The sequence below is a fragment of the Crocuta crocuta genome, unplaced genomic scaffold (genome assembly GCF_008692635.1).
Source record: "Crocuta crocuta isolate KB4526 unplaced genomic scaffold, BGI_CrCroc_1.0 scaffold629, whole genome shotgun sequence".
NCBI classification, from domain to species: domain Eukaryota; kingdom Metazoa; phylum Chordata; class Mammalia; order Carnivora; family Hyaenidae; genus Crocuta; species Crocuta crocuta.
In genome coordinates this window covers 311,494-320,935 of record NW_027532175.1, presented here as the reverse complement: position 1 = coordinate 320,935, position 9,442 = coordinate 311,494, and the positions used below count along the sequence as shown (strand labels likewise).

The window sequence follows — 9,442 nt, the reverse complement described above, 5'->3', positions numbered from 1 at the left end:
CCAATTTATTAAACAGTTATTGGGTTGATACTGCAATGTTCCATAATCCCTATAAGCATCCTTTTATTTATTTATTGGCCATAAGTACTTCCTCTGCTGTGAATTACTTTTCACAGAAAAATAGCTTTTGCTTCTATTTTTTGCACTTTTTTATTTTTCTTCTACTTAACATTATTTCTTACACTTAATTTCTTTTTCTATTCATTTGTACAAATTTTCTGTATCATTTGCATAACAACTGTTTTTATAAGTGCAGAAAATATCTCCTGTAAATCTAGGGCTTGTATTTGAAGATTTTTAAAATGCAGTTTGCTTTTATAAACTGGATTTTTTTCCTGTCTATGTTTCTATGTCTTCCTCAAAAAATATCCAAATACTCTGAGATCTTAAGGACATTTTCTCAGGTATTCCAAAATCTTACAAAAAAAATCTAAACTCTTAAGAGTTTCACATTTTAGGTGTGCCTGGGTGGCTCAATCGGTTAAGCATCTGACTTTGGCTCAGGTCATGATCTCACAGTTCGTGGGGTTGAGCCCCATGTCAGGCTCTGTGCTGACAGCTCAGAGCTTGGAGTCTGCTTCAGATTCTGTGTCTCCCTCTCTCTTGGACCCTCTCCTACTCACATTGTCGCTCCCTCTCTCTCTCCCTCAGAAATAAATAAAACATTAAAAATTTTTTAAAAAAGAGTTTCACATTTTATTTTTAACCCATCTGAAGTTAACTTTATGTATAGTGATAAATAGGAGTCACATTTTCCCCCATATTTATAATGAACTCTATCAGAATTTTTTATTGACATATCTCCTTAACAGTATAAATCACATTAATGCATTTTGGACTTTGATGGGCTTTTTTCTTTTTGGTACACTAATGTACTTTGTTATGATAAAATATTCTTTCATTCTTGAGTTTAAGCTCAGTCATGACTTTGGGTTATATTTCTATATTTAATTTGAGTTTGTCAATATTTACATCTATGATCATAATTGAGATTATTTTGGTGCACTGTTGTGGAGTTTTGGTGTCATAGTTTATGAGTTTATAAAAGAAATTGATAAATAACACTTCTTTTTTTATCCTCTGGAAGAATTTATGTCAGTTTGGTATTTTCTGTTTCTTGAATGTTGATAGGACTAATTAGTACAGATATCTGAAGTAGGTGCTTTTGTTGTAGGAAAAGTCTTAAACAGTCCATTTATTTTATATTCTAGAAATATTTTAGATTTACTATCTAGTGTGTAGCCTTTTTTTTAGTTTATTTATTTATTTTGAGAGAGAGAGAGAACATGAGCGGAAGACAGAGAGAGAGGAAGGACCTCAAGAAGACTCCACACTGTCAGCAGAACCAGACACGGGGCTTACTCTCGCAAACCATGAGATCATGACCTGAGCCAAAACAAGAGTTGGGCACTTAAAACCAAGAGCCAGGCGCTTAACCGACTGAGCCACCCAGGCAACCCAGTAGTTAGATTTTCTTAAAATGTAGTTTATTCATCTTGGTTTTAGAATAAGTATCACAGGTCTTTTTTTCATATGATTTTCTTAGTTTCCAGCTACTTGACTCATACAAATGCACCTGATCTTCTGACTTTCACTTCTCCAGATTCTGAACTAAATTCTGACTGATAAAGTACAAGAAATACTTTGAGAAAGAGAACCTTGGGGACAAAAAAATGTTTGCCAAGTAAGATAGATAAAGGAAAATGAAAAATTAACTATATGTTTTTAATAGGGACACACTTATAAGGAGAGAGAGTACAATAAAGCCAAATAAGAAGCTAACTCTAATGGAAAGCATTATAGCTCTAATAATAATACTAGTCATTATCAATTACTGAAGCATAAAGGAAAATTGAGTGTATTCCAGAATGAAACAATATAAAACCCTGATAACTGTATTAATATTAGTTAAAATATATAGGGTGAATATTTAATTTAAAAAATCACCAGGCAGATCTAAATTATCTAAATTACCATGCAATTGGTAACAACTTTAAAATAGATAAAAACAAAATACAGATATGAGATACATAAGCCAATAAATAAACAAGAAATCTTCCATTAATGGAAAGTATTCTACCCCATTCTAGTTACTTTCAAAATATGTGCCTTGGCAATAGAATTTAAATTGTGGTGTTATGTGTCCCATATTTCAATTATCTCGTAGTTATGTATACTAGCTTGTTTAGATTTTAGCTTGTTTGGGGGAACAAAAAAACATAGTGCTACATGGTTCCTATTATCATGCTAGATGCAATGTCCTACTTTAATTAGTGTTAAGATTGATCAAGATCTTAGATTGAATTATTTATTATAAAGCTCCCCATAAACCTTTACCTATTTCATCAACATTGATGTTTATTGTCTCAATTAATTTTATTAAATGTGGCAAAATGGTTAATTTTAAAATTACATCATTCCTTCTATATTTAACTGAAATTTTTCTACGTCAATCTCTGTATTCTTCAATGCTCTTTTTGGTTGTTTTTGCTGTGTACATTTGAAATTGCTTTGTTTGTTATTTAAGAATTTTCCTATAGATAAAACACAAACCAAATTGACTCAAGGAAAAGGAACATGTATGTACTCATGAAAGTTATATAAAAGGAATACACCTGGATCAGTTTATTCAGTGCACACATGCTCTTCCCCAGATAGACCTGAATTAAGGCCTCATAGCTCTGAATATTGGGGTCATTTCTATATTGATGTTTCACTTGTGGGCTCTCTATGTAGATAGTTTCACATGTCCACCACATCCCATCAATGCTAGAATTTGCTATATTAATAGTTCAAAAAGAAGTCCTAAAATTAAAACTCATTAGTTTGATTGGCCTTATTCAGGTCAAGGACTCATACTAAAACATTAGAGCTATCGGCATACTTTTTATTCTACTTTAGTTCGCTGCCTGCTTATTTTCTGAAAAATTTTTCAGAGAAAATAGATATATGACTCTAGTAGCTATACCATATTATTCATAGTTATTCAGACCCTTTGTCTCTCTTTCCTTGGATGATTTCTCAGGCCTTTGGCAGAAAGATAGCTTTCAACGTTCCACCATTGGAAAGAGCATGGCTGTTTTGCAATTTAAAAATTCTTACATCAATGTTTCTTCCTAACTCTCAGATTGTCATCAAATATGAAAGTCTGTTTGAAGTACCCTTGGTAGGGTTTTTCAAGATATTATTGCTTCTCGAAGAGAAATCTAATTCTACTCACAAATGGAGGTGTATTTGATTGGCTTTCTGTGACTTAATTCAAAATTTAACTGTAGTATTTTAATTTGGTGTCACATCATTTTCTGTTTTATTAAAGATAGCATTTTTTCTATTATTTTCTTTTTGTTGATTTAATGGGTTTCAGGGTAAAGAGCACAATAAGTTCATTTAAAATTATTTCTGAGACATTTGTGTCACAGAGCTTTATAAATGATATGAATCAGACTCAATATACATCCTACAAGGGTGCCTGCTTAACTCAGCCAGATGAGCATCCACCTCTTGATCTCAGCTCAGGTTTTTATCTCAGGGTCATGAGTTCAAGCCCTGAACTGGGCTTCTTGCTGGGCTCTGTGCTGGGCATGAAGCCTACTTCATATATAGATCTATATATATATAGATAGATAGATTTCCTACAGACTCATTCACTAGCACATTTTAAAAAATAATCCTTATATTTATCACAATTGGCATAAGTTTCTCTCAAAAGAAAAAATAATCAATTGCATTTTGTTAAAATTTATTTAGGTAATCATCTAGATACTTGATATAATACCTTGATTATTTTTAAGCACTTTAAAAATATTTATACTCCATCTCCTTAAAAATGAAATATTTAAAAAAATTAATTCAACTTGACAAATAATAATTGATAAATTTTGAGCACAGAAAACAATATAGAAAGTTAAATAAGATATAGTGGTCCTTTCTGCAAATATATTTAGTTATTTATTTTCACTTCCTAGATGTACCTCACTACATGTTGCAAATTAAGATCATCACCACTGTCACTTGACAGGTTGTTTAATATGTGGACCCAGTAGTAGTATAATTTCCCCCCATGTCCACTGATTATGATTTATGTTTATTTACAAATCATTTCTAAGAAACAAGCCAAGTTATCTCCAAATACTACAAAGATCATGCTATATTACTTATCTACTACTATTTTTTAAATATTTATTAACTTTTGAGACAGAGAGGAAGAAAGAGAGAGAGCAGGGGAGGTCAGAGAGAGGGAAATACAGTATCTGAAGCAGGGTCCAGGCTCTGACCCATCAGCACAGAGCCTGATGTGGGGCTGGAACCCATGGACCATGAGATCATGATCTAAGCTGAAGTTGGATGCTTAACCAACTGAGCCACCCAGGTACTCTGACCATGCTATAATTCTAGAATTAAATTTTCTTCCCCTTTTAAAGATTTTTTTTTTCCTTTTAATATGAGTTACAGTTAGTACATCAGGAACATCCAGAGAAAATTTAAACCAAGGAACATTTTCCACTCAACAAAAAATTAATCCCAACCCATGATATACTGAACACAGCACTATGTAAAACAGAAGTAATTACTTCCCTCAAGGAAATTTCAACATATTGTGATTACGAGTGTTTTAGCTAGGATTCTCTGGAAAATTAAAACCAGTAGGATATATAGATGTCAACATGTCTTTATCCACCTATTTTTCTCTTGAAAGATTTATTTTAAAGAATTTAAATCAGTCAATTGTGCAGGTTGGCAAGTTCAAAATCTGTAGGGCAGGCAGATTAGAAATTCTGGTAAAAGTTGATTTTGCAAACTTGAGTCCGAACTCCTCAGAGTAGCAGGCATACACAACATGGCATTAACGATGAAAAAGTCTGAGCAGTAAAACTGCACTTTTATGCAACTATTATGTTCTGTAGCTGTTGCTTCTTTTTCTGCTGCTGCTGTTGCTGTTAGATTCATATGATTAGACAGCATCGGTGGTTAGTGCATGAGGTCATTCCTGGAGAAAGCAAACACACTTTCAGTTATCTGGAAGAATGGCAAATCTTCAAATAGGGTGTGGGTTGGGAGTGTAGCCTTACACTCAGATGAGAAGAGAAATGTCGTCTTTCTCTTCTATATTTGGAAATAATTTTGAGAATCCTGATGGATATAAACATGCCCCAGTCACATGGTGGCAGTTAAAATCCAGGTGCATACATACTCACAAAAGGATCTAAGTAGTTAGGCCCTTGAGACTGGGAAGTATGCAAGTTTCCTCATATTTGGTATAAAGAACTTGCTATTAAAATTGTCTTCAGTTATTTCCAGCGTGATCTCTGTCAGGAAATATTAAGGAAATGTATTTGATCACACCTTTTCCTGTCAAACAGGAGGGACTATGATAAAGGAAAATAACTAGATAACGTAATATTTAATACCCCACACTCTGGATTCAAACTACCTGGTTTCAAATCCTTGCAACACTGCTTTCTAGTTTTGTAAATTTTGCCTGAGTTTTCAGCTGCAAAATTGAGATAATAGTGGTACCCAAAAGTAGTAATGACCTTTATGTTTAAGCTAATCAACACGATGTATCCAAAGTGGCTATTGTGCATTACTATAGTAATGGGCAGGAACCCCTGGGTGGCTCAGTCAGTTAATCGATCAACTTCCGCTCAGGTCATGATATCATGGTTCATGGATTCGAGCCCCATCAGGCTTTGTGCTGACAGCTCAGAACCTGGAGCCTGCTTCAGATTCTGTGTCTCCCTCTCTCTGCCCCTTCTCTGCTCTCTCTCTCTCTTCCTCTTCTCCACTCACTCTCTGTCTCTCAAAACTTAATAAATGTTAAAAAATTTTTTAAAAAACCACCTCTGGGCACTCAGTGTTGTATATTCTGCTAACAAAGCAACAAAATTAGAATTAAAAATTAGATTGTTAAAACTCAATCATATCACACTTAAGAACTCAAACTATTGTCAGAAATTATCCATAAGTTATAATGGTAATTAAGATATATTTAGAACTAGGTTACAGTGAAATCATTATATCTCAAATATAAGCAGACAAGTTGTTACTTATGAATGATTTTCAGCTTTTGATACATATGAAGAAAGCAGAAAGTTAAAAATAAGTGAAGTAAACATTCAACTCAGGAAACTAGGGTAAGGTAAATGCATAAATTTGATAAGATGGCCAATAAAAGAAACTGCCTCCAAAACAAAACAAAACAAAATGTAGTTCTTTAAAAATTATAATAAAGTATTAAAAAAGAAATCATGAGATAAATTAATCAAAGCAAAAATAAAAGAAAACTAACAAAAAACAGTAAAGACCCCAAGAAAATCCAATAGTAAGTGTAAAACAAGGATTTTAAATTTATCTACATATATTCTTGGGATTTAAAAGTCATAGGACAATTTTATGAAATAATTCAGGAATCAAAATTTAAAAATACAAACAAAATGTATACATTTCAGATAAACATAAATGCCTGCATTAATTCAAGAAAGCAAAAGTCTAAAAAGAGGAGAGTGAGCAATTAAAACAGACAGTCAAATTTTAAAAATTTTTCAAAGAACAAAAAATCCTTAATCTTTAAGTCGAACAAATTTTTGCAGATATTAAACAAGATAGCTACCAGATTCACTATCTAGCTTGCATAATCTTTATACCAAAATTGATGAAAGATTGTATAAGAAAAGAAAATAACAGAGTAATTCCACTATGTTAGTATAGTTGTAAATCATTCTTATGATTTAGCAAATCAAATCCAGCACTTTTACAAGATAAATCATGATCATTGAACTTTATCTATGGAATGTAGAATGGTTTATCAAGACAGCTAGTAATTCAATTTATAACAGTAACAGATTAAAAGAGAAAGATAAACACAATGGTCTTAGAAGCAGAAAAAACATTTTCCAAAGTCACAGATTCAGTGAGTGGCCAAGCTAAGTGTGAGTTTAAACCCAGGCTTACTTGACTGTGCCTCTAACACACCACAGGAGCTGAGAGAAAAACTTGAAAATTATTTTATTTTTCTGATGCCACGTACTGTTGTGTGTTTGCATCACACCCTGATCAATGTGAATCTCCATGTGTCTATACTTTGTCTGTTCTTTTCATCATCTACTTTGACCTTCCTCTCCATCCCTACCATGCAGCATGTAATTGTCTGCCTTATTCTGACCTCTGCTGTAATTGTGCACCACGTTCTGAGCCTGCTCTATATAACAGATTCAGTATATAACAGTCCCTGTACTAAAACCACTTCAGGAATGCATCTGCAAAGTAATACAGCATCAAACTACAAACTATTTCAGATTTTCCTAAATTATAAAAATAATTCCACCAAAATTAATTACATAACTACTTAGAAATTGAACATTGTAAAAATTATCCAGAATAGACATTTAGCCAAATTATTTTTATTTCAAACCAAATAAGTAACTATACAGTTACTACATAGATTTTTATATGGATTAAATTTTATTTACGGATACTTCTGACTTTCTTACAGAGTATATGGTATAGACTTTGTTGGGATTTTGTACTTAAAAAAGGATAATCACCTGTTTCAGCATAAAATTTGAAACAATTTTCTTTAGGAAATGAACTAACCAACAAATTACAACAGAAAATAATGCTCCCCATTTCCCTCACTGCATTTCCCACTATGGAAATATACCCAGAATCAAGAAACACAATATTTCATGTAGTTGAATTTGCAGGGAGAATTTGCAACAGTGCCTGAAGCCATAATTTGTAATAGCATACTAAAAAATATTCATCAACCACAGATGGAGCTCAAATTATCTGCAGAACAAAACTGGAAATACCTGTAACTTAGAGGTAGTTCAGAAGGTAATAAAGGCAGTTGGCAGATTCTTCGCCAAATGTTCCTTCTGGAGTCCTGTCGACTCTCTTCAAAGATAACATCATCCCTACTGCCAGATTTGGCATGCTGATTTGGAGAAACCTCCTGGTGTATTTTTCTGTAATGACAGGAGTTTAAAAGTGACCATGTATTTTCCAGAACAATATAACTTTGCTTGAACTGCCATTAATGTTCCAATACAGACTTTCCTTTTTTTCCCCTCTAAGATCTAAAGATGAATAAGTGTCTGTGGAAAAATATGTTTTGTTAATTTTTATGTTGGTTTGCATTAGGGAAGTGTTTTTTGTTTTTGGTTTTGGCTTTTTTGGGAAATGCGTTATGACCCATTTGTAGTTTAGACTAAAAAGGTAATATAAACATTATAAATTATTTTTACAGGTTCATAATTATGACATCACCATTTGAAAAATTAATGAAAAAAAATAAGAAGTAGACTATACTAAACAAAATTGTAGCCAGAAAGACTGGTAAAAAAAGATGAGGAGGTGGTAATATGTTTTTCATACTGTCCTATAATTATAAGAGTATATATTGCTTGTTCATCTCAAATCCTTTAGGGTATATCCAAGTAGGTTAACATTAGTAAATGAATCAATATATTATAAGTGAACCAATTAATAAATACATGAGATGAAGATATATGATCTCAGAGAATGAAAACAAAAGGTAAGGGATGGGAAGAATGATACAGCCTTAGGACTATCTTATTAGAGTGGGACTCCCAGTGTGATCATTTCAGCAGTGGCATAAGCATCAACTGATAACTTGTTAGGAATGCAAATTCTCAACATCCTCCCCAAAGGTACTAAATATGGAACTCTTAGTTTATGAATCTGTAATCTGTGTTTTAAAAATGTCTACAGTGGATTCTGAGGCATGGTATAGTTTGAGAAGCACTACCCTAAAATCACCACCCACAGATCCTAATATCTCGTGGTCAAAGGAGAGTGCTGGCAGAAACCATCAATTCCTTTGTTCCTCGATCACTTCATTGCACCCCTCTGGCAAACAGTAATCATGATTAAATCTAAGCCAGTGCATGGCTAAACATAGTTAAAGATATACTTGTGAAGATTAGTCTCAGTTTAAATTCAGAACTGCTAATGTCAGGCGGACCTTTAGTGCTGCTCCAGGATCCCACTACCTAAGCTAGTGCCTTCATTCTTCTATTTTTCTAGACAATCATATGCCTTCTCCTCATTCCATGCCCCTCCAGATCTCCTCTTCCATTCTCATTCTAAATGGATAACTATGTTTCCTATATTTACTGAGAAAACAGAGATTATCAGTCAGAAGCAATGCAACAACTCGCCATCATGGCGAGTAAGTCATTGTGTGTGTGATACATGAAGAATGCTTTGGGAAGAAGCACTGGAGGCAGGAAAGGTAAATCCATAGACAGGGTAAGTGAAAACTGCCTCTTCTAAGATGAGAGTAGGCAATTTGCCACAGGTAGACAGATGAATCCCTTGGAGAACGATGCCATATTGGAGGCTCAGTGTGACCACTGAGTGTGCACACACCAAGTGCCAACTTGCTGCTGGCAACTCAGACTCTCAGCAGTAGGTATTG

At 33.5% G+C, this 9,442-nt stretch overlaps 1 long non-coding RNA gene across 1 annotated transcript in view; it reads right to left on the bottom strand.

The window, feature by feature from the left end:
* Positions 1–4,783: 4,783 nt before the first annotated feature.
* Positions 4,784–9,442, bottom strand: part of LOC144242497 (uncharacterized) — a 67,297-nt gene continuing 62,638 nt past the window's right edge. Inside the window, exons 3-4 of the long non-coding RNA XR_013338358.1 lie at positions 7,812–7,967; positions 4,784–4,987 (exon numbers count right to left, since the gene is read on the bottom strand). This is a non-coding gene — a long non-coding RNA (uncharacterized LOC144242497). The remainder of the gene's footprint in view (positions 4,988–7,811; positions 7,968–9,442) is intronic.